Source organism: Mirounga leonina, unplaced genomic scaffold, assembly GCF_011800145.1.
Source record: "Mirounga leonina isolate KUSES-001 unplaced genomic scaffold, KU_Mleo_1.0 Mir_92, whole genome shotgun sequence".
Lineage (NCBI taxonomy): Eukaryota > Metazoa > Chordata > Mammalia > Carnivora > Phocidae > Mirounga > Mirounga leonina.
Window position 1 is genome coordinate 23720505 of NW_023270852.1, and position 27278 is coordinate 23747782.

At 36.3% G+C, this 27278-nt stretch overlaps 1 protein-coding gene across 1 annotated transcript in view; it reads right to left on the reverse strand.

Moving 5' to 3' along the window:
* LOC118004277 (disks large homolog 2) overlaps positions 1-27278 on the reverse strand; it is a 776050-nt gene that overhangs the window by 510812 nt on the left and 237960 nt on the right. The window lies entirely within an intron of this gene.

Here is a 27278-nt window from a genome sequence, read left to right on the forward strand (position 1 = left end):
CATTTTAAACATGGCAATTTTCTATTTTGAGAGATAAATTTATACTGTACTATAGCTTACAAAACTTTTATTTATATTAAACTATGGAATGGTAAGAATAATTAAAAACCATATGGGGCCACTTTCAAAGAATGAGTGATAGACTCTTTAAAGTGTAAAAAATAAAAAAAAATCTTTCCAGAATATGATTGAATACACATTCAATATAATACTTGTAGGCTATATATTCATTGCATTTCAAAATTATAATTACCATGCAAATTACTCAGAAAGATAAATATAAATCAAAGAATTTGTACTAAAGGCATAGGAAATTTCTATGACTTACTTGGCTTAAGAAATTTTTTTTAAACAAACCATCCACTAAGTTACGTAGTTTTTTTTTTTAAACCACATACCTGTTTTATGATAAAATCATTAAAATTTTTGGCATTTTATATGACAACAATGAAAAACACTTAAAAAAGCTCTACTTCACTATGCTTTTATTGATTAAATATTGAATAGGGCTCTTAACGGCATAAGTGATTAGATAATGGAAAAATAATGGCATAATAAATTATAAAGTTACACCTCTGAAATTACATTTGAAATAATTTTTTGTTAAATTAACTATAATAGTTAAAATAAATGGAAAATGGATTTAAATTGATAGGGCAATTAAAATAATTGTTATTTAATATCCTACTAAAGCGGATAATTATTCTTTATTGATGCTTTGACATCCCATAGATTTATAAATGTATTTGTTTGCCTCAGATTTAAAGAATTTGTTTATTGAGCAAAAGGTGACTAAGAGTAAATAAATGCTCCCAATTGGCTTTTCCTTTGAAATTTATAATGCGTGTCAGCTCATGTTTTTCAAAACTGTTATTTTACATGTATATATGATTCTAGGGGAATTAAAAAAATACATTTACAAAAGTTTCATACCCACATGCTAGGATCAAACTACTGCATTTATAATAGTATAGAAGTCATTCCAAACTGTGGAAAGAAAAGGTTAAAACAAATCCAGGGACTCTGATTTACATGCACTGTAATAATAGTAAATGCCATAGACTCACTGAGTTACAGAAGAGCTAAGGAAACAAATTACCACTGTAAATAAGGTTAAGTCCAACAAACGGAATAACTATGTAGTTGACATTTGAAGTTGAAGATTGTACCAAGACATTGGAATCACTATACTGTAGACATAAATATATCGCTAAAAAGGAAATAATTTTTTTCCCCTGAGATTAGGTTTAAATACTTCTTTTTAACTAGTGACTCTGCTCAAGGTGAAACAAACTATTTTTAGTAAGAACCCTCTGAAGTTACAGAATTGAAAATTGTCCCTGATTTCGCTTACTTTGAAGGAACATGGATACACTGAAAAATAATCAGCATTTGATCAACACTCAGCCATATTGCAGATGTTTGACATAAGTAAATATGTAGCTTATGTCTACAGCCAGAACACAAATTTATTTACAGGTGGAAGTATCCATCTGTGTTGTAAGACTAAATCTGTCCTCATTCATTCATTCACCAATTCACTCATGTATCCATCTATTCAACAGACATCTCTTGAGTACCTACTATGAATCGTATAAGCAGTTGCTGTCAACTGTGGTCAATATAATGTAAAAGAAGGGATTGGCCAACACTAAGAAATATGAGTGAGTGTGGCTGAACCTGGCTGATGCAATGTTCTAAGCCCAGACAGTGCCATTGATTTTTGGAGGACTACTCAATGAAGACAAATGTGGGCCAGGACCATGGCGCAATCCAAAATTATCAGTTTGGAGGCACTGGGGATTCCTTGCATATACTTTGTTAAAGCAGGGGCAGGCTGCCTACATTATAGGACCACTCTATCCCCTTATTAGGTAATATTCCCTTCTTCATTCCATTAGAGACACAGTTGCAGTCTTGATACTTCTAGAACACAGTGGACATACTCCCACCTTAGGCATTTGATCTACCTGTTTCCTCTACCTGGAATATACGTCCTTCAGGTTTTTGTTCAAATCTTAATTTCTCTAAGAGCCTGAATCTGACTTCCTATTTAATACTGTCTCCTAACCATACACCCCACTTCCTTATCCTGATCTACTTTTCATTTTACCTTAGCACTTATCACCTTGTAACACATAAGTCACCCATGTATTTTATTTTTTTTTATTGTCTGTCTTCTTGAAGAAAATATGAAGTCCACGACACCAGGGATTTCTGTCATTTTATGCTGTGCAATAGAATAAGGCCAGTTATATAGTGACCTCCTAATTATTAAAAGGACAAATGAACAATGAATGAACAAATGAATATAAAAGGATGAAGAAAGTCACAGATCTCTGAGAAAGCCTCTTCTTAAAGAGGAGGCTTGCAGCTTTAATGAATGAGGGACAGCTGAAAAAGTGAGCACTGTTAGTTGGAGGGGCTAACTGGATGAGGTTATTACTTGCCTCAGGTCAACTCTGATCTCTGTCCTCAGTCTGCACAGAGTTTATGCCAACCACTGGGCAGGCAATGGGCAACAGCAGACACAGCTTCACACCGATTCTTCCATCTACTAACTGTGTCAAATGGAGCCGTAATTGTCTCATCTGTGATAAGGGAGTAAGTATATCCATGTTCTATAGGAATTAGCACATACCAAAATGCTGGATAAAGAAAAATTCTCGGAGTGCCTGGGTGGCTCAGTCGTTGAGAGTCTGCCTTCGGCTCGGGTCATGATCCCAGGGTCCTGGGATCGAGCCCCGCATCAGGCTCCCTGCTCGGCGGGAAGCCTGCTTCTCCCTCTCCCACTCCCCCTGCTTGTGTTCCCTCTCTCGCTGTCTCTCTCTGTCAAATAAATAAATAAAATCTTTAAAAAAAAAAAAAAAAGAAAAATTCTCTGCTCTCAACAAGGTCTCAAGCTGTCTTGAGAAACCGATACCTAAACACCTTGACATGATTTAACTGGCTAGAATGAGTTCTGTAATGGTACTAGTGTTATGTGAGCCCAAAGGGGAGCGTGACTTACTCAGTGGGGGAGTAGAATCAACAAAAGGTTTAGCATTTGGGCTGAGTCTTGAAGGTTAAGCTAGACTGGATAACAGAGAACGCACCTTTCAAACCAACACATCCTCTGGATTCCAGGTGACTTAATGACTGAAGAGTCAGCTGCCCTGACTTACATTACACAATGCTCATAAAATCCCAGTTTTATTGGGCTGGAAATTCAGACAAAAATGCCTGGCAAACAGTCAAAACATGTACTTATGATAAGCTAGAATGGTCCCTAATAGGATAAATACAATGAGTATGATGATTTAAAAGAAGCCTTACAAATAGCAAAAACACTTTTATGGAAGTGATCAATTTAGAAAAATGATCATCATTTTGAAAAGAAGTGTCTATGCATAAGAAATGGTCCCATCAGGCTCTCCGCCCCCTCCCCCCAAACTCAGCTCAGGTGGGAGTCTGTTTATCCCTCTCCCTCTGCCCCTCCTCCCCTCGTGCTGTCTTGCCTCACCCACTCTCTTGCTTTCTCTCAAATAAAATCTTAAAAAAAAAAAAAAAGAAAAAGAAAAAAAATGGCCCGGGGCAGGGGTGGGGGTGGGGGAAGAAATGGCTCTGGACCATCAGGTGACGGCAGACTAATCAATTATAAAACTGAAAAGAGTTGGTGGGTCCCAGCAAAAACACGGACCCTAACACTATCTACTGTGGAATGTTTGGCTATTAAGAATAGTCCTAAACATGTCTATGCATGTACCAGTAATAAACAAAGCTGACACAGAAAAATATAAATACTAAAATCACAAAGAGAAGTAAAATCAGCAGATATTTCTGTATCTTAGTAAAGAAAAAGAAACAGGGGCGCCTGGGTGGCTCAGTCGTTAAGCGTCTGCCTTCGGCTCAGGTCATGATCCCAGGGTCCTGGGATCGAGCCCCGCATCAGGCTCCCTGCTTGGCCGGGAGCCTGCTTCTCCGTCTCCCACTCCCACACTGTTCCCTCTCTAGCTGTCTCTCTCTCTCTCTGTCAAATAAATAAAATAAAAAATCTTAAAAAAAAAAAAAAGAAAAAAAAACAGGTGAAATTTAAACACCTAATTCCTGAAGCAATTAACAACTGCTGTGTTGACAAACATGTGATGTGCAAACAGAATTTCAGGATTACATCTATTGCATAAAGCTGGGTTCCTCTTTCTATATTTCTTGCATATCCCCAAATTGAAATTTCTCAGGTTGAGACAGGACATGCAGGCATAGGGAAAGGAATGTCTGAACCTTGTTAAAACTTAAACTTTTCCCACACAAAACCTTTCCTTCATCCTATAAAATAGAACAGGAGGAGGAACAGATCACAGTTCACCCTTTTCGCTTGTTGTCTGCTTACACTGAGGAGCAGGTGTTACTGAGAGGTGGGGAACTGAAAGCAAAAATCCTGGCAGCATAGATTGATATTGTGCTTGAGAAGCTCAGAATAAAAACCCAAATGCTTAAAAGAGTCGTATGATTACAATGTTCCCAAATATTCTTTGTGGGTATAAAGAACGAAGCCCCATGATGTCTTATAACCATTCAATAACTTGGTTCAATTTCATTTTGTGTGACTTTACTAGAACACTCTTGGGGCCTCTCCAAACAATTCACTATTATTAAGCAGGCCGCTTCTGTCAGTGGATCTAGGATCTGCTAGGTAAGGTGTTTACTACTTTACAGAAAACACTAGTGGCATTCTGTACATTCTGACTACATGTTTTTATTAAAGGAATCAGAATCCATCCTACCCCCTGGCTGGCCCTGTTTTAGAAAACACTCACCCATGCGGGCAATTTAACTTCAGGTACATGCATTTTGGTTAAAAAACACACACACACAAAACTTTACCTGTGAGTCTGGCCCACACAGATAGCTGTTTGACATCTCTTCCCCTCCAGAGAGAAAACTTTGCTTAAAAAACACCAGAAATGCACCTTTCATTTTAATTTGGAAGACTAATTAATCTCACGGGGCACTGTTGGTATGGTTAATTAAAAGCCAAAGCTTTATTTACTTACTCTCTGGATTCTCCCTGGGTCCAAAAGACAAAGTTTGGGGTTGAAAGAAGCGGTTCTTTTTTAAAATTCCCATGGCACTGGGTGGTGCCTGGGTGGCTCAGTCAGTCAGGTATCCGACTCTTGTTCCGGCTCAGGTCATATTTCAGGGTCATGAGTTTTAGCCCTGTGGCAGGCTCTGCTCAGCATGGAGTCTGCCTGAGATTATGCCTCTCCCTCTGTCCCCTCCCTCCACTCAGGCGCACATGCGTGCTCTCCAAATAAATAAATAAAATCTTAAAAAAAAAAAAAAAATCCCACAGCACTAGCTCAGCATGCTCAATCCTGCTTAAAAAATCTCTCACAGGGGCGCCTGGGTGATGCAGTCGTTTGAGCGACTGACTCGGTTTCCCACACAGAGCCTGCTTGGGACTCTCTCTCAGCTCCTCCTCCTGCTCTCTCTCTCAAATAAATAAATAAATCTTTAAGAAAAGAAAGAAAAAAAGAATGTCCCACAGATCACACAATTAACACAGTCAATGTTCCAAACTTTTTCTCAGTGTACCTCATAATACCCACTCATTCTTTTAACACATCACTTTAATGACTATTTTATTGTGAAAAACCCCATTTCTTAGAGCTTTCCTTGTTCATTTTTTTCTAAACCTAAACTTTCCCTTCAACTATAGAACTTTCTCATTATTCCTTTTCTTCCCCCTCTACAATACTCAACCGCTTACCTTCAATGCTTTTCTTCTCTGGCTTTGACCGTGCCTTTGTCCTATCCTGAAAATTTCTTCTCTTGAACTTGCCCCAGCCTTCTCTCTGTTAAGAGCTGAAGCTTTTAAAGTTACCTATGGTTAATGTTAACCTTAAAAATAAAACTGCCAGTTTTTTTATCAGCAAAAAATGAGCTTATTTGGCAATAGAAGAAAACTGCAATTTGGAACAAGCAAGCTATAGTAAAATTATAGGCAATACTGGACAGCAAAGGAGAGATTCACTCTTTTTTTAACTTTTTTATTATGTTGTATTAATCACCATACATTACATCATTAGTTTTTGATGTAGTATTCCATGATTCATTGTTTGCATATAACACCCAGTGCTCCATGCAGAACGTGCCCTCTTTAATACCCATCACCAGGCTAACCCATCATCCCACCCCCCTCCCCTCTAGAACCCTCAGTTTGTTTCTCAGAGTCCATAGTCTCTCATGGTTCATCTCCCCCTCTGACTCCCCCCTTCATTCTTCCCTTCCTGCTACCTTCTTCTTCTTCTTCTTCTTTTTTTTTTTTTTTTTACATATAATGTATTTTTTTCAGAGAAGCACTCTTATGGAGGAAATGAGAAAGTTGGAAGGGCTGTTACAAACAAAAATCTACTGCAGTATACTGGGAGTATAGTGGCTTTTCATTGGTTGAGTTGAGAGTCTCTCATTGGCTGGGCTGTTGCCAGGGGGAAGAGGAAAACCTTTATTCGTTCTGCTGGAGGGGTAAAGTAGTAGCTAAAGTCCTAAGGACTTGCAAGTTATGTCTTTCCTATTGGGTCTGCAATTGACCATAAGTGACAGGGCATGAGAGCTCCCCCTTCTGTCCTCCCGACTCCAAGCATACTCCATAGTGGTTTTCCTTTATTAAATTTCACATTACTAACTCTGTTTTCTCATCACATACACCTTTCTCAATCTACCCATCTTGCTCTATATACCACAAGTGACTCACATGGCATCTGCTAAATTGAATTATGTCCCATCAAAACATTTGCTAAGCTCTTAAGCCCTGGTGCCTTTGAATGTGACTTTATTTGGAAACAGGGTCTTTGCAGATTTAATCAATTTAAGATGAGGTTATACTGAATATACCTTTTTAGTAAGAAGAGAAAATTTAGATTCAGAAACACAGGTATGCAGGGAATAGTGCAGGTGACAACAAAGGCAGAGGTTGTGGTGATGCATCTAGAAAGCAAAAAATGCCAAGGATTGTCAGCAACCACCAAAAGTCAAAAGAGAGAAATGGAACAAACTCTCAGAATTCTCCAAAAGGAACAAATCTTGCAGACACCTTGATCTCAGACTTCCAGGCTCCAGAACGTTAAGAGAATAAATTTCTGTTGTTTCAAGCCACCCAGTTTGTGGTCATTTGTTATAGCAGCTACATAATACAGCATCCAATCTTTATGGTCTGAGTGGTTGCCTGCAATATCCAACTCTCTTTCTTTCTAATGGAAATCATATGTATGTATGTATGTATGTATGTATGTATGTATGTATTTATGTCATCCTCTTCTACAATGAAGATGAATAAGGTAACTATGAACCAGTTCCAGCAGGCAAAGAACCCAGCCAGTTATCCAGAATTTTCCTCCAAAAGGCCTGCAAAATTCTGATGGGCCTTTGCTCTTTCTGCATTACATAGAACATTACTTATTGCTTTTTCATTCCTACACTCACATTAGACTGCTCTGTTTCTTCTCTATTTCTCTTGCTACTTCTCTTGTTTTATTTATCTTCATTTAATTGCTCTAAAACAGTGATTCTTTTTTTTTTACTTTTCAGCAAATGTTTTATTCTTTTTATTTTATTTTTTTATTATGTTGTGTTAATCACCATACATTACATCATTAGTTTTTGATGTAGTGTTCCATAATTCATTGTTTGCATATAACACCCAGTGCTCCATGTAGAACGTGCCCTCTTTAATACCCATCCCCAGGCTAACCCATCTCCCCCCCCCCCCCCCCCCAGAACCCCCCGTTTTCTTCTCCGAGTCCATAGTCTCTCATGTAAAACAGTGATTCTCAGAATGTGATCCTCACATCATGTGGGAGCTTGCTGGATTTGCAAAATTTGGGGCCACGCCAGATATCCTAAACCAGAAACCCCAGGGATGCATGCTAAATTTGATGATCATTTCCCTAGAATAGTAGTTATTCTCCAAAGCATACTCCATAGAATCTTATTCTGTCTATAATCTCTTTCTTGTGGAGAATCCATTTCTTGTTTCAATTACCACTGCTAGGTTGGTAAATATCCACACTTCTTGTACCTCCATCACTCTTTGGACTTGATTTGTCACCTTAAACTCATAAGCTTGAAAGAATGCACTCATAACCTCCCTTCAAAACTGGCCTCCTTTCCTATCTTATGTTTTCTAATTAGATAAATATTTCAGATTAAACCAGAAGCTCTTTAATGTTTGGCATCACACTTATTCACCACTAGACCCCAGGGACTCTTATGATATCTGGCAGAGACTTATTGGACAATATTTTTTGTAATAAAGTACAATACAGTAGTTGTTATTATGTTTTATCAGAAGCCTCTGTGAATATAAATATAAATGTAAATGTAAAAGTCCTCTCTCTATGGCTATTTAAGTAAATCAAATGTTTATCCAATCATGGGCTCCTTTATTATAGAAGGCTCATGACCACATTCCCTGATTCCAATCTTTCCCTGCCTGACTCTCCAATCTATTCTACAAATATTTTCCAGATTATTTTTTTCCTAAAATTCTATGTTCATCATGTTGCTCTATTACTTGAAATTGTCCATCATTGGTTATTTTCTATAGGAATTCTACATACCCTTTTTTATTTCTTACTTCTCTGCTACTAAGCTTTCCCCAGGCAAGCTGATCTTACTGTAGCATTTTGTTTTGTTTTTATTGTTAAACCTGTTCTCCACATCTGAAATGCCTTTACCACCTTAATTTTCAAGAACACGCAAGTCTTTGCCGGCTCAAACCCACTGCGGTAGTTCATTTCTAAGTTGAACTCCAGTAGAACCAATGATCTATATAAGCCTTTTCACTTCTATTTAAATAGAATGAGTTAACTCAGTCAACAAATACTTACTGATTACTCATGTGCCAAGCACTAGCGTAAACACTGTGGTCATAGGAATGAATCAGAGATCTATGGTTCTTTTCTAGTGGAGGGTAGAACAAGAAAAGAGACAATGAAAACCCAGCGGTAAGTGCTGATAGAAGAGGAACAAGGCTTATAGGCACACAGAGGTCGGTCGCCTATCTTGGGTTGCGGAGGGGTGTCAGAGAAGGCTAACTGTAGGTCCTGAGACCTGGAAGATGAAAGTGACCCAGAGTTTAAAAAAAAAAAAAAATGAGTGGGGGAGAAAACATCTCTGAGGAGGGTGACATGCATCCAAGGACCCAGAGTTGAAAGAAAACATGGCTTATTTAAGAAACTGAAAATAGTTCAGGTGAAAGCAACAAGTAGTCTTAGGAAAAATACAAGCTCTGAGGAGAAACTGTGACTTTCGTACTCACCAATATACACTAAGCCCCTGAACTGAACTTAATAGTTTGGGATAAATGAATGTCTGGAGAGAGCAGGACACTTCTCCACTGAATTAGGAGGGAAGGAGAAAAGGATGATGTAGATAAAGGTTAAGATTATAGGTTTAATGGCAAGGACACTAAAGGAGTTCTCATCTTCAATTTACTCTGATAACAAGAAATTGTGGTTTATCAGCCAAGGAGGTAAGTAGTGAGGTTACAGATTTGAAGAAAGTACAGAAGTTTGAAATGGCTATTCTAGAAAATAGAAGGAATAACTGATTAGAGAAATGCAGAAAAGTTGCAAGGAATTGTTGATTGTCTAGTTAGGGTTTAGTCACTATGAATTAATGATTGCACTATTTTATTTTTTATTATTATTTTTTAAAGATTTTATTTATTTATTTGAGACAGAGAATGAGAGACAGAGAGCATGAAAGGGAGGAGGGTCAGAGGGAGAAGCAGACTCCCTGCCGAGCAGGGAGCCCAATGCGGGACTCGATCCCGGGACTCCAGGATCATGACCTGAGCCGAAGGCAGTCGCTTAACCAACTGAGCCACCCAGGCGCCCCTGATTGCACTATTTTAATACATATATTTTTTTCCTTTAGCAATTCTTAGCAGTCTGGGTATAAGCGCAGGAAGTGTAAGCAGTTAGATTAAATAACTTTACAAAATAGTCTTTTTTGTGCATTGATCTTCTCTCTTCGACTAAATTATATGATCCTAGAAAGCAGGAGTTACATAAAACAGACCATGTTGCGCATAGTGCTGGCATATAGTAATTTCCCAATAAATAGTTTAATGATTGAATTGTACAAAGACCAGTCACATGGCATAGCATCCCATATTAACAGGGATGTGTACACTTTAGCTGACTGCTTTAGCTCAAGAAAAAAAAAAGGCACCAGAATAATTCATACTGAGCATTTTTAGTGTGCTAACAACTGTGTTGTATGCTAAAGAATTAATGGAGAGTACATCAGTGTCTATTGTGTTTAAAGGAACAATGAAAAAATAAAAATGAGAGACATGTTTACTCTTTATTAACTCCAAGAAGGGATCAGCACTAACTTGCTTTCATCCTTACCAATGAAATAACTTGCTCTAATCTCAGTTGACTGCTCATGGGATGGTATGACAGAATGTAATCAGATGCTTTCTTACTGGTTTACAGTCTGTTTTATTGTACTTGAAACAGAATATCCTCATGCTCCCAGCACTGAAATATAACCTAAGTGATAGCCCTATCAACTACATCTGTCTGTGTGGTTTTCCCAGGTTAATTCTAGCTGCCGCTGCAAACCAAGGTCATTAACATTGACCTCTGCATAAAAGTCACCAAAATAACAGATTATTTAAGAGATGTGAAAATTATCTCACATGTTGAAGTTTGATGGGAATGTCCCAGCTGGCAGGGTGTTGCTGGGGAAAGCCAACTGAAAAGCCTGAAGGGTAACTGGATGGGTCTTACTATATTTCCATCTATGAAGTCTCTTATCCAGTAACACTTTCTCTGCACAGTCCTTCCTAATCCCCACCTCTTTAAATTAAAAGTAATCTCTCTCCATGACCACATATAATATTATCTTCTAATGACACATCACTTTCTACACTGGAGTATAGTTATTTATAGGAAGTTTTGATATTTATTTATTTATTATTATTTTTTAAAGATCTTATTTATTTATTTGAGAGAGACAGACAGAGATAGCGACAGAGAGCAGGAGCAGGGAGGAGAGGGAGAAGCAGGCTCCCAGCTGAACGGGGAGCCCTATGTGGGCCTCGATCCCAGGACTCCGGGATCACGACCTGAGCCAAAGGCAGATGCTTAACTGACTGAACCACACAGGTGCCCTGGAAATTTTGGTATTTATAACAGTTAATAGCTGGTGTAGCATGGACACTAACCACCAGAAAAGGTATCTGCCATAAGCAAGTGCCGTGTTATTTACCACCTAACTCTCAGCTCTTCTGTAAAAAATATTCATTCCCCATCCCCCATGTTGACAGCTATCATTTTGAAGGTAGAGAGAATAATAGTACTTTTATTTATGTTTTCCAGGCATGTTATAAATAAAGTAGATACTCCAAAACCAATTTTAAAAATCAATTAGTGAATTAAATAAAGATCACTGAATCCTTTTTCCATAAGTATACTTTAATGAACAATGCAGGAAAGGGTTCAAGCTGGTAAAGTAAAGTGGTGAGTTATTTCATTCATTCACTAAAAAAAAAAAAAAAACATTCAGTTCCAGCCTGTTTGAGTTTTCTAGGGCTGCTGGAACTAAGTGCCACAAACTGCATGACTTAACAGAAATTTATTGTCTGACAATTCTGCAGGCCAGAAGTGCAGATCAAGACATCAGCAGGGATAATTCCTTTTGAGGGCTGTGGAGGAAAATCTGCTTCCTGCCTCTCTCCTAGGTTCTGGTGGTTTGCTGGCAATCTTTGGCATTCCTTTGCTCATGGATATATCCCCTAATATCTGCCTTCTTCTTCACATGATGCTTCCCCTGTGTGTATGTCTCTGTGTCCAATTTTCCTCTTTTTATAAGGATATCAGTCATATTGAATTGGGGCCCATCATAATGATCTCATTCTAATTTGATCATCAGCAAAAACCTAATTTTCAGTTAAGGCACATTCCCAGGTACTGGCAGTTAAAAGACTTCAAAATCTTTTGGGGGGACCCAATTCAACTCACAGCATTGGCTCTGGGAAAGATAACTATGAAGAGGACACAGTTCCCGTCCTCAAGGAGCTCACAGACCAGGGTGGAAGGAATGACAGAGTAAACAGCATAAACCATTGCTTTAGAGGAACGGCATATAGTAAAGTCACGGAAAACTTTTTGGAAACAATGGTAGCTGAGCTGAGTCCTGTTAAATGGCTGGAAGAAGAGAGACAGCGAGAGGAATTCTAAGCAGAGGGAGGGAGTAGCTTATAGAAAAGTACCTGCAGCTTTGATCTTTACAGTCAAAGAAGCAAATGGGTTAGGAGAACACACTGAGAAGAGACTCTGTGAAATAGAGGCTCATAAAGGCGCAGAGATGCTGTGTTAAGAAGTCTGGACCCTGGGGGAGTCTGGGTGGCTCAGCTGGTTTAAATGTCGGACTCTTGATTTTGGCTCAGGTCACGATCTCATGGGTCCTGAGATTGAGCCCTGCATCAGTCTCCATGCTCAGTGGGGAGTCCGCTTGAGATTCTCTCCCTCTGCCCCTCCCCCGGCTCTCTCTCTCTCTCTCCATCTTTTTCTCTCTCAAAAAAGAAAAAAAAAAAGTCTGGACACTGTATTAACAGTAATGGAAAGCCTTTGAGGAGTTTTAATTCCTGAATAACATGAACAGGTTTGATCTCTCCTAAATTTTCCTCATTAGTTGTAGCTGTTGTTTGAAAATACATTCAACTGTATTCTGTGTGGTTGGGAGGATGTTCTATTTTCTATTTTTTATGATAAAGTGTAATTTGTTTCCTTCCCAGATTTTGGTCTTTTTTTCTTCACTATATTCATTTATCTCTCATTAAAACGCATTTTGGGGAAACTTTTTTTCCCTCAATCCTATGTTAATGATCTAGTTTGAAACATTTTTTTTTTTTTTACCAGTAGTGGTTTTTTTTGTCCCAAAAATGTCATTTTTTTATTATGTTATGTTAATCACCATACATTACATCATTAGTTTTGCTTTTTTCTGGTTCCCTCTCCCCAGTCCCTGTTTGTCACAACCTATTCATAAAACCAAACTTTGAAATATAAAATATAACATTAACAGGCATTTTTTGTCTGCTAAGAATCTAAAGAGCTAACACTAAATTCACTTATAAGCATATTAAAATTTATCAAAGATTTCAAATGGGCATTTTCAGCAGATGTCTGACTTCACTATTTCATTTGATTATCCTTATAGGGCTCTTTGCAAAAGGGATAATTGGAAAATCTAGATTCAGCTTGGGTCTTAGGAAAGAGTGAGAGTTACGTAATTGAAATAATTACACAAGTACCTCTTTTTGCAAGGACATTTTGCTCACCATGAAATAATAAAGGACTTACTATCGTTCAGATTTATAAAGTGCCTCACCAATATTTCCAGTATTTATTGTATGATTTCAGACCTGCCAAAGAAAATCTTTGGAACCACTGAGTAACAGAGGTTGCCTTATTACATTACGTATGACAAGTGCTAACATCTTCAATTATACAACAACTGAACTAAAGTACCTTTGCTTTGCCATAAAATCTGTTTCATTAAAGACTAAATATCTCTTATATCAAGTCCTCTTAATCTTCACAACAATCTATTCTATGTTACATATCCAGTTGTACAAAGCATGCAGCATGTGCCTTTGGCTTTAATCTTTTTTTTTTATATTATTATGTTATGTTAATCACCATACATCATTAGTTTTTGATGTAGTGTTCCATGATTCATTGTTTGTGTATAACACCCAGTGCTCCATGCAGAACGTGCCCTCTTTAATACCCATCACCAGGCTAACCCAGCCCCCCAACCCCCCCAGAACCCTCAGTTTGAAATCTTATACTTTCATCCAAATAGGTTTAATTTTCACAAAGCAATCCTGTTATATATTTGAATCTCTTTAAGGAGAAGAACAAACCAAGAGGCATCACACTTCCTAATTTCAAGCTATACTATATAGTTGTAGTAATCAAAACAGTATGGTACTGGCATAAAAACAGAAAAACAGATTAATGGAACAGAATTGAGATCCTAGAGATAAATCCAAGCATATACAGTCAACTAATATTTGTCAAGTAAGTCAAGAATTCTTAATAGCAAAAAAACAGTCTCTCTAATAAATGGTGCTGGCAAAATTTGGATATTCACATTAAAAATAAAGAAACTTTTGACCACTATCTTATGCTACTTACAAAAATTAACTTGATTAAACGCTTAAAGGTAAGACTTGAACTCATGAAACTCCTAGAAGAAAGCATAGGGAAAAAAGCTCCTTGACATGGGTCTTGGCAATAATTTTTTGGATATGACACTTAAAGCACAAGCAAAAAATTAAAAAGATGAGAATACATCAAACTAAAAAGCTTCTGCACAGCAAAAGAAACAATCAACAAAGTGAAAAAACAATGTACAGAATGGGAAAAAATATTTGCAAACCATGTATCTGATAAGGCGTTAATATCCAAAATACAAAAAGAGCTCATAAAACTCAACAGCAAAAAAAATCCATAAGTAATCTAATTAAAAATGGGTAAAAGACCTGCATAAACATTTTCCCAAAGAAGATATACTGATGACCAAGAAGATATACATGAAAAGATGCTCAACATCAGTCATAAGGGAAATGCAAACCAAAACCACAGTAAGGTATCATCCCACACATTTTAGAATGGCCATCACCAAAAGACAAGAGATAACACATGCTAACAAGGATGTGGAGCAAAGGGAATCTTTGCTCTTGGTAGGATTGTAAATTGGTACAGCCCCTATGAAAAATTGTATGGAGAATCCTCAAAAAAAAAAAAAAAAGAACTATCATTTGATCCAATAATTCCACTTCTGGGAATATATCCATAAAAAACACTAACTCAAAAAGATAGTTGCCACCCCCATGATCATAGCAGTATTACTTACAATTAGCTAAGACATGGAAACAATCTACATGTCTACTGATGATGAATGGATAAAGAAGTGGTGCTATACACACACACACACACACACACAATGGAATATTATCACAGCCATGAAATATTATTCAGCCATGCAAAAATGATGAAATTCTGTCATTTACAACAACATGGAAAACCATATTATCTTACTTTTATGTGGAATCTAAAAAAACAAAATAAAACAAACACATAGAAAAAGAGATCAGATTTATGGTTATCAAAGGCAGGGGGGTTGATGCGGGGGTAAATGGAGGAAGGTGATCAAAATGTACAAACTTCCAGTTACAAGATAAATAAGTTCAAGGGATGTAATGTATGTCATAGTGATTATAGTTAACACTGTTGTATGATATATAGGAAAGCTCTTAAGAGAGTACATCCTAAGAATTTTCATCACAAGGGAAAATAAGGTTTTTTTGTTTTGTTTTGTTTTCTCTTTTTATTGTATCTAAATAAGATGATGGATGTTAACTAAACTTACTGCAGTAATCATTTCACAATATGTGTAGATCAAACCATTATGCTGCAAACAAATTTTACAGTGATGTATGTCAACTATGTCTTCATAAAACTAGAAAAAAAGACATGCCATGATAAAACAGCAAATGAATTTTTAGAACAATTCACTTATTCTCAATAGGTCTGTTTCATAATATGTAAGATGGATATAATAATATATGCCATGGCTTTTGTGTGGCGTAGTAGAAAGATTACTGGCACAAACCTGGATTCTATCATTTAAAAGCTGTGTCACCTTGTAACAAGTTGTTTAGCTACTCTTGGCATCAGTTTTAATAGTTACCTCATAATATGACAATGAAAATTAATTATGATAATTTATGAGAAGAAACCACACAGTGTTAAGCACTAATATTTAAAGAATATCCATTTCCTTTGTGTTCCCTCTCAAGATGGTAATGGAAGTCAAATGTGATAATACTTCCTTATAAACTGTAAATCAATTATATTTATATAGGCTTTATGTATTATTAATATACAAAGAATGATAAAATACTAGAATATAAAATGAGCTATCAGACACAAAACTCTGAGATCATCTGTCACTCACATCGACTTGTATTTTATTTCTCAAACTCTCTTAAAATACTGTCATTCATCATTAAAATTGGGTTTATCCCATGGAGGAAAATGAAATTACAGATCTGGGTTCTAGTACTTTACTCTCTTATATTACCTTCTTAGTGAACCCTCTCCAGTTACTCTACCCTTGGTTAAGTCATGAGTTTTTAACTTTATCAGGGTTCCACATGTACATAATATGAAATTTAATTAATAATGTCTATATATTTGGAACTCTACTGGCATTGGCAGAAAAATTCCAAAGGTACAGAAACTATAAATATATCTCAATGACTGACACAACTAGTTCGTATCTTTTAGAGATATAGGTTCAGTCTATTTTAGGCAGCTGTAGACAGATGGAGATTTAATAAGGATTTGGTTTAATCACTGCTCTAGAACATTCTTCATCTCCAAATGATCATCAAATACTTTTTATAAGTATATTGGAGAAAATAGAGAAAGAGCAGCATAAAAATAACTATGATATAATGGATAATGTGATCAGAGCTTTTTTAAAAAAATGTTTATTTATTTTTAAAGATTTTTTTTATTTGTTTGACAGAGAAAAAGAGTGAGCACAAGCAGGGGGACTGGCAGGAGGAGAGGGAGAAGCAGGCTACCCACTGAGCTGGGAGCCCAATGCTGCAGGGCTCAATCCCAGGATCTCAGGATCATGACCTGAGCCAAAGGCAGATGCTTAACTGATTGAGCCACCCAGGCACCCCACTTTTTTTTTTTTTTTTTTTAGTGTGATAAGTGCTTTAAGTGTTTTAAGAGAAATGGAAAAGAGAAAAAAAAAAACTTGAAAAACGAAGTCAGGTGAATTCAGACCATACTATCAAAAATAAATTTATATGCCGATTCTTTCTTCCGGCATGAAGTTTAAACTCTGAGTAGGGGCAAAACTAGGGGCAATACAGATCTAAGAGGGATGGGGATACATTCAAATAAGAGGTCCTAGGATGACCAGGTTGTTGTTAAGGTGGATAACTCTCTTTTTGTATGTAGCCTGATCTGTTGGTTCTGTCTTAATTCAGATTTCTTCTGCCTACAGCAAGAGTCAAGCAGGTATTACCCAAATTACCTCTCTTTGTAATGCTCTTTCCCCAGAAAATATTAGACACTCAATAAATATTTGTTGACTGAATAAACAAACAGAACAGAGTTGTTACTGTTAATTTCTTCATGAACAATTTTGTCTTAAAGATTTCAGATTCTGATACCCCCAATTCACTTCATCTTAATAGGACATGCATTATATCCTATTGACTCTGATTTGGGGATTTTGAGGTAGAATATGCATAGAAGATTAGAAATGTGAAGATATAAGTACTTCTTATTAAGATTGTGAGAGGTATGACCATTTGCATCATGGTGATCCTTCAATTTTATTTCAACCTCTCCTTCTACCTTTGCCATGATATTTTGGCATCAAAGATGCAAAAAAAAAAAAAAATCAAAAAGCATATACACGAGCAATGATTCTAGAGGTGAAAGTATAAAAATATATCCATAAAAATGCTTACTAAAGCTCCTAAATCTCATATCTTAAGATAAGCATACTGGGTGCTTCCTATTCTATTATTTATTTATATACTATTTATATATATATTACTTATATATATACTGTAATATAGTATATTTTCTCTAATCTGTTCTGCAATTTTTGGGTTGTATAACTTGGAAGACTAATTTAGCAAGGGAAAGCTAAGCTGCCTGTTAGTTTCATCAAGGTTTAGTTTCACTTGATTCCAAAGAGGTCAACAGAGAGCAACTAAAGTGGAGGGTCTTGTGGTGGATGACAAAGTCAGTGGTCCTGTCCAGTTGGACACCAAATAGCGCAGAGTTTTTAGAGGTTCTCCTTCAGCAAATGAATATTAAATGGCTGAAATCTGTGAGGAACAATAATATTTGTTATTTATTACTTACTATATGCCAGGCATGGTAAACATATTTTGTATATTATGCCTTATCTCTTTTAACCTCACTAAAAAATAGCATAAGACAGATATTATACCATTGTTCAAACAAGAAAATAAAGATTAAAGGTTAAATAATTTTCTCAAGTTCAGCAATTTAACAACTGGTGCACCAGGACATGAACTCAAGATTGTGTGGCAGCAAAGGCTTTGCTCTTAACTGCTGTTCAGTTCTGCCTCCCAGTCTGTGTGTTGAGAGTTCCAGTTTGGAAAACTCTAAAACGTTCTACAAATGCACACTACCCTTAGCAGTAGTAGCAATAAAAACAAGTGTAAAAAAAATTCTGAGGAAAATAAATCTAAATAGTATGGTATAAAAGTACTAATCTTTCTCACATTGGACATTAGCTAGAACTCAGCTTTAACTGTAACACATGTTGTTAAATTTTAGATTTATTTAAGGATTTCAATGACATCAGTGATTATGACCACTGACATTTATTTCATATGATGAAACTGGTGGTGTGTACATTTCAATAAAACTAAAAGTTGATGTGCTAGGAAAAGTCCTAGCTCCTTTCTTAAATATTGTAGCAAATGAAGAATGCCAACATAAACTTCAAGTAATTTCTTTATTTTTTCATTTGACATGAATTATCAAATGAGAGAAATCAAAACACCTACTAGCTCAGGGTAAACACTTGAATGTTATTATTATTAATTACATGCTTGTGTCTTTGCACTTAGTGGTTGCTAAAGTTGATTCAATCAATTAATTTTAATGTGTAACTGGGTATACAACTCTTAAGCTATCAAGTCTTACACCTGAACACATTAAAAATAGACTTCAAATTCCAAGTAATTACTTTCCTGTGTTTCAAATTATTGCTAATCATAAAACTGTATAATCTTCCTGTTTTTGTCTTGTAAGTTATATTCTTTCATTATTTTACTTTGAGAAGCATGAAAAATCTTTATGATCACTGTAATAAATTAAAAGAATAAATGAGTAGAGTGAACTTAAAAATGTTCGATTTTGGTAATATTTTTTTTAAATAGACATTTAGAGAATACAGGAAGCCAATTAAATAAAACAACTTTAGCTCTTCTTGCTCTTAAGGTATAAGTTTTCAGATGATTCTTCACTGTCATTTAGTATTTTTAGCCACTTGAATCAGTAATACCTCAGGGAACTTCCCAGGGCTAGGTCATGGCTTTGCATATAAGAATGAAAACAATTTGAATCCATACTTTTGAGAGTGAGGAAAAACCTTAGTCCTTCCGTGACAGCACAGCCCATTACCAAATGAGGCAATGGCTATTGTCAAATACATTTGGACATGCTCTGTGAATGCAAGAGTAGTTAATATTCAAACTTTGACATCGAAAAATACTGCCAACCATTAGTGTTAATGTTTTCTTATCATCAAATAAAAATGTGCATGTCCATAGCACATATGTTTTAATTGAAAACAAGTAAAATATAACATGGATTGTATTTTCACCAAATGATTCAATTAATTGGATTTTGAAACAGTCATTTGCTAGATCGAGCTTATTCTTTATCCTGATTAAAATCTAAGGAAAAGACATTTTCTGCAAGATTTATAAAGCTAGGAAACAACAAAACACATTGTCTAGATTTTAAATGAACAGTTCCCTTGCTTTTCACGGCTAACAAAATGAGCTAAGGATATCTTCTGTAGGTGATCAACTTGCCTCTAAGAATAAATAATCTCCCCAACATAGTAATTGCCATGAAACAATTTGGTTATTGTCTCTCTGTCCTCATCCATTTGCAAATATCCCCACATATTCCAGGCCATTGTGCAATAGCTGTGAGACGGCAGAAACACAGACTCTGATTTTTGGCACAGAAGAGGAGAGAGGCAGGGAGTCAAGCTACTCTTAGATTCCTGTTCACTCTGGAAAACTTGGTGAGACTCCCAATATCGTTGACCTTGACTGGCGCTGATTCATTCAATAGTTGCAGTTTGTGGCATTTAGATATTGCATGTAAGCATTACTACTAACATCTTTGGTATTCATTTGGGAAATGCAGTTGGGATCTCTCTAGCCTATCAGGGAGACTATGTAGTTGTGGTTTGCCTCAGTTTTACTGTCAAAAGAGTCAACGTCTTAAAACAGGGCTTATGATTATGTTGAAGGGGAAAATAGTAAACTTAAAATTACTCTCAGTAGTGCAGTACATGTGAACAAAAGGTAAGAAAGCAGAATCAGTCAGAAAATTTAAACAGAAAAGAAGCTGAAAGCTCTTCCTTCATTTGGGCCCATGATCTATATAATCAAGGAATCTTATCACTGGAAGAGACTGTGGAGTTAATTTAATTTACCCCCACTCCAGGTCCATGCCTATGGTCATTTAAGCCTTTACTTGAACACTCTGTAACCAAGATAGAATCATTAAATCTTTTTTCTATGTTAATTGAATAGCTATGATGTTATAGTTTCTACCTACTGATTCCAGTTCTGTCTTCTGAGAAGAAAGAGAATAAGTAAGAGTACTTTGTGAATGATGGCCTTTCCAATAAGTGGAAAAACTAACTTAGAAGGGATTCCCCAGATCATCTCTTCTACTTCCCCAATTTTACAGTTCAGCACACCAAGATCTCTAAAGATGAAGTGATTTCTCAGAGTCACAAAGCTGTTTAACTGCAGAACCTGAACGAGAAGTCAGTCTGGGTTACTCCAAAAGCAGAGATTTTATTTTTTTATTTTTTATTTTTTTAAAGATTTTATTTATTTTGAGAGAGAGAGAAAGACAGATCACGAGCAGAGGGGAAGGGCAGAAGGAGAAGCAGGCTCCCACTGAACAGGGAACCTGATGTGGGATTCCATCCCAGGACCCTGAGATCACGACTCGAGCTGAAGGCAGAGGCCTAACTGACTGAGCCACCCAGGCGCCCCAAAAGCAGAGGTTTTAAAGCCAGCTAGTACAGCCATCTTTGTCATCTCTGTTTTAAACTAATCAAATCCAGTTTCTCCTAATTTCTCTCATGGGACATAGCCTCTAGACTTCAGACTATTCCGGACATCTCCCAGTACCTACTATAGGCTAGGGAATGGCTGCACAAAGAGAGCAAGTACTTAATATTGAGGAATTTGCAGTCTAGAGTGGAAGATAAACAAGTAATTAAAGTATGAAGTAATATACCTGAGAGTATATTTAAATTTCTACTGGGAACATGAGTGTCAGAGTGATTGCAGAGTGTTACTGAAGTGATATTCAGCGAAAAAACTACTAACCCCTTTAACAGCAGCAATAGTATAGACAAAGTCTCCTTACTTTAATTAATGACTTGCTGAATTAACCAAGACTCTTCATTGTCTTGACTGGATCAGAGTATGCTAGATATTTATGGCTAGGAAGCTACCTTTGAGCATATCTTCACTGTGCTTCTCAAACAAATGGAGCTGTTCAGTTACCAAGTGGAGCTGTATACCTACTCAGTAGAAATGTGTGTTTATCAAGCTTTATCTGAGTTTGTTATCAAGCCCACTTAGTCTGAAAGAGTTGTTTCTATAAAATGTAAGGTGAATGTCTTAAAAAGGCTTTTTGAAAGTAGATTGTTTCTAAAATACTATCAAATTGGGGCTCCTGGGTGGCTCAGTCAGTTAAGCATCTGCCTTTGGCTCAGTCATGATCTGAGGGTCCTGGGATCAAGCCTTGCATCAGGCCCTGCTCAGCGGGGAGTCTGCTTCTCCCTCTCCCTACCTTCCCCCCCCCCCTGCTCGTGCTCTCTCTCTCAAATAAATAAATAAAAATCTTAAAAAATACTATCAAATTAATAAGGCAAGGCAACTGTGAAGACTGAGAAAAAAATACAAAGTCTAGAAGTATTCAGACAGATTATATTTCCAATATTTTTGATTATTGGCATATTTTACACACAAAAAATAGCAGGGGCTTCTAAAAATGGGGACCACTTTAAGGAAAAATTGGCAACTTAATATATATTCATGTTTTAAATGGAAATAAAATGTTTAAAGAATTTTTTCAATAATTAGACAACTAGTGGTTTTTTCCCTGTTAGATAAGTTTTTACTGTGTACCATGTGCAAGGCATTGTTCTTAGAGCTTTGCTTGCATTATTTTATTCAATCCTTGACCAACTATTACTCCAACTTAACAAATCAGGAGTTTTACAGATGATTGATAACATGTTCACATTCCTAGAGCTGATAAATGGGGAAGATGGCATTTCTGTCAGGTCTTGCAAAATGCACAATTGTACAGCGTACTTTTTCTTTCACCATCCAATGTAAAATCAACCATATTTTTTGTATATGGTAACTCTAATCCTGACAGTTTTCTTTTTCTTTAATTAATTTTGAACTGAGAAAAGCTAACATCTTCTGTACCATCTATTTCCACCTTTATAAATGTTATTTCCCATTCTGGAAGTATACCTGCCCCCTCCAACTTCCTCTGCCTATTTGAATACATATGCTTTCAGGAATAGCTCCTCATTATTTTTTCCTAAGAATTTAGTTGTTCTCAAGTAAACTAAATGACATCAATTTCCTTCTACTTTTAACTTCTATAGAATAGCATTCAGTATTGAATTTCATTCATTCAGTCATTCACCTATCTATTCATCTATTCAAGAAATAACAGTGTCAAGCCATGCTCTAGGTACTCAAAACTAATTAGACTGATTTTACCAAAAAAAAAAAAAAAAATCAGAATCAGTGGCTGCTATAGTTCTAGACATTCACACAATTATTTATTGATCACTTGATATATAAAGCATGTGCCAAGAAGATTATTAAATATGAAAGCTCTGTTGGCACTTATTAATTTAGTTTACCGTATGCTAAACACTGCTCAAAGAAGTTTGTGTGTATTAGCTTTTTGAAAACTGTCACATCATCCTATAAGATAGGTATAATTATTATTCTTCTTTTGTTGATGAGGAAATGGAGGCATCAGAGACCAAGTAAAACATTACCAAGGTCACATAGCAAGAATGCAGTGGAGCCAGGATTCATATTCAAATAATCCAAATCTAGAGCCTGGAGTCTTAGTCATTACACTATGCTACCTAAATAAGCAACTAGATTCATAGATAAAAACACCATGCTCTGAAAACAGACAGGGGGTATCCCTCAATGGAAGTAATTTTTTCTACTGGCTTCTGAAGGAAGAGGAGGAATTAACCAGGTAAGAGTATTTAGAAGGAGTCCTTGGCAGAAAACATACTGTGGGCAAAAGTCCCAAGGAGAGAAAAAAAGAATAACACTTAGGAGAAAAAAGTATACCAACTCAGCTTGTAGAGAATTATGATTTCAAACTAGAAGAGGCAGTGAGGACACTCACTAATGAATTTAAAAGGAGGCATTTATAAAGGCATAGCCTTCTCAAATATTATTCTACTTGAATAATGCATTAATTCAATAAAGCACAGTCTTCTCTCCTACAAGTTCACAGATTATAAACAAAGGAAATAAACAGGAAGAATGATTTCACAGGTGATTTTAAAGCCATGTTATATATAAATTGAACCAGTCACAATTAGAAAGAATTTCTTTCTTACACTTTTAAGTAAAAATCCATTTATTTTTCTCTTTTCTAAATATCAGTCTAAGGTCAAATATTTGAAAAAATGTCTTACATATTATATATCTAATAAAAGTAGAGATTCTAAATCCATGCCTTGAATGAAAAGAACAACAAATCTCATGAAGATCTTTTAGTTTCATTTATCCAACTAGCTAGTTTTGAATAATGTCAGTGGGATAACAACCATGACAATATATTTTCTATAAGAAAGTAACTCTTTAAACTATTCCTTTAGGTACTGCAAAAAGGATAGCAAATCGGAGGGGGAGACGAACCATGAGAGACTATGGACTCTGAGAAAGAAACTGAGGATTCTAGAGGGGAGGGGGGTGGGGGATGGGTTAGCCTGGTGATGGGTATTAAAGAGGGCACGTATTGAATGGAGCACTGGGTGTTATATGCAAACAATGAATCATGGAACATTACATCAAAAACTAATGGTGTAATGTATGGTGATTAGCATAACAATAAAATAAAATTTAAAAAAGCAAAAAAAAAAAGGATAGCACATTCATTCAGTAGTCTCTACCACCTTAAAGAAGAAAAATGATAATAAAGGTAATAAAAACAAACAACAACAACTAAAATTTATTTAGTGCTTACTATGTGTCAGGCATGGGTCTAAACATTGAAACACTTTACATATTATCTTTTAGTCCTTTAAAAATGTCATACCATTGGCCTCTGACCCCTATTGTTTCTGATGAGAAGTCAGTAGTAATTCCTATCATGGTTCTCCTGTATGTAATGTGTTTGCTTTCTCTGGCTGTTTTTATTTATTATCTTTATCTTTCCTATGATGTCTCTGTGTGCCTGCAATCTGTTGTTGTTACAGTAATCTATTTTATATATTTGTACCTATTCTGTTTGGAATTTACTGAGCTTCTTGAATCTGTGTGTTGATGTTTCAATTAAATTTGGAAAAATTTTAGCCAATATACATATATTTTTTTCCCTACTCATTTCTTTCTCTTCTCCTAATGGGACTGCAGTGACACAAATGTTAAACTGCTTAATATTGTCTTATAGGTTACTGAGGCTCTGTTTATTTGATTATTTTTTGTTTTTTTCCCCCTCTTGTTTCATTTATGTCTAAATCCATAACTTCATAGTACCAATAGTAACAATAAATTATAATAATACAGCTAATTGGTCACCTTTTGCAGGTGACAGGGAGCCAATTCACTATCTTGTGAACTGGATAAATAATAGGAAAGAATCCATCACTTATCCTGCATTTTATACATGAACTCTATGATAGATGAAGGAAAGTGCCTTGTAATAAGATAATACCAAATAATAAATAAAAACAAACTAATACAATTCAATATTACCATTTTTTCACTTCTAATGAAATAATATATTTAAGAACTGAATACCAATGGCTACCAGAGTGAAGATTAGTATTACTTGCTTCCTTATAAAAGAGCATACCACCACTTATAGTCTTGCCAAAGGGGTCACACATGGGTTTAATTATACCTCTGGATCCACCTTCCAATTTGTGGAACTATAGAGGAGAGAGTGACATATTGAACTGTATCATGAGGACATCAGGGATATGTAGACTGGGAAGCTCCACAAATGAGTTGCGTTCTTTAGCAGGTAAACTATGAGGAAAATAAAGTGATGGGATGGATTTCTATAGCTTAAGAGAGACTTAAAAGACATATTAATCTAAAAAAATTGGACAAGACTAAAATAGAGTATGTAGGGATAAATAAAACATAAAGAAATGGGTGATAAAAACAAAGAAAGGCAGGGACGTGATTACTGTAAAAGTCAGGTAGGGGTTACTTTCAGAAGGAGGGAAGGAGCTGTGGTTAAAATGAGAAAGAGCCAGAAAGGTTCTACTGGCTGGTAACATTCTATTCTTGTTTTGGGTGGTGGTTACAGAATGTTTGCCTTACATTAATTTTATAGAAATGACTCAGTAAGCTTTACATTTTTTGTGTGTGTTTTTCTGTATCTGTGTTTTATTTCACAATAATATGGTACAGCACACTATATTTTGTACACCACTTTCTGTGTGCCTATGTATTTGTAGAGATCACATACAAGTTAGGAGAGAGGAAGGAAAAAAAGTCTTCTGAAGGCTGACTATAGTATGAACTGGTTGTTTTAGGGAAATGTAAAAATTCCTCTTAGGCCAATGTTTTTTATTAGAGGAAACACCGGGATAGACTTTTTAATTTTATCAAAATAGTCCTCAAGAATGAACCAGCTGGGAACATTTTTATCAAAATAGTCCTTAATAAAGAACTAGATAAACAGATGAAACAAACAGAGAGGTCCATTTTTCTACAAAATAAAAGATTAGGAATTTTGGAATGTTTCCCTGGTAGGTGTAGAGAGAAAAGATGCAAGAATTTTTTTTTTTTTGGGGGGGAGAGGGAGTGTTATGGGTTGCATTTTGTCCCTCCAAAAGATGTCTAAGTCCTAACCCTAGTATCTGTGATCTTACTAGGAAACAGGAAATTTGTAGATGATTGTGTTAAGACGGGTCATTAGAGTTGGCCCTAAGCCAACTTAACTGTGTCTTTATAAAAAGGGGACACCGAGACAGACACACAGAGGGAAAACACCAGGTGAAGACAGAGACTGGGGAGGGGTGCATCTATGAGAAAAGAACACCGAAGTTTGTCAGCAAACCACTAGAAGCGAGGAGGGAGGCAGGGAAAAGACTCTCCCTCACAGCCCTCAGAAGGAACCAACCTTGCCAGCACCTTGGTCTTAAACTTCTAGTCTCCAGAACTTCAAGACGATACATTTCTGTTGTTTAAGTTACCCAGTCTGGTACTTGGTTAACAGCAGCAGCTCAGGTAACCTAATACAGGGAGAGAGTGGGCTCAGCAAAATTATGGCCAAATCTGGACTAAGGAGAAAGGCATGGGGGAGTAGCTCCCTGTGGTGAGACCACTGAGGAGTTTAAGGCTTGAGGTAGCAAGGATTCAATCTGAAATGCTGTGTGTGTGTGGGAGGGGGGACTTCCCGCAGCACGCAGGCTGAGAGCCTGAATTCTTACGAAATATTAAGGGAAAGGGTGATTCCAGAGGGTAAGAAGTCTGACATCCAGGTCGTATGTTAATCTAGGCATAGACTAAGGATAATGTGTGCCCAGGTAGTTTTTATGTTTATTAATATATACATGAGAGACAACTGTATTTATACAGAAGAAGAATGTGTGCTTATTACTGAAGAAATATATATGTTAATAGAAATATAGATATAACAGAAATATGTAGATTAGTTAACCATATAATAAACTTATTTTTTTAAAAGATTTTATTTATTTATTTATTTGAGACAGAGAGAATGAGAGAGAGAGAGAGAGAGCACATGAGAGGGGGGAGGGTCAGAGGCAGAAGCAGGCTCCCTGCCGAGCAGGGAGCCCGAGGCGGGACTTGATCCCGGGACTCCAGGATCATGACCTGAGCCGAAGGCAGTCGCTTAACCAACTGAGCCACCCAGGCGCCCAATAAACTTATTTTTTATGTGTATACCTGTGTATATACAAACGTGTCTATAGTGAGAAAGAGAACAAGTACTCTTCATTCAGAGGCTTCTATCCCTCACAGCCGGAAATAAAACAAGCTGAAAGGCAGCTAAAAAGATGAAATCACTGTCAAGGACGGGTACACAAGGAAAGCAGTTTTATTTTTAATGTTTTGAAGTCACAGGAGTTATTTCTGCAACTGTACTGCTTGGCTATTTTTCTTTTTTTCATTTTCAGTGCTT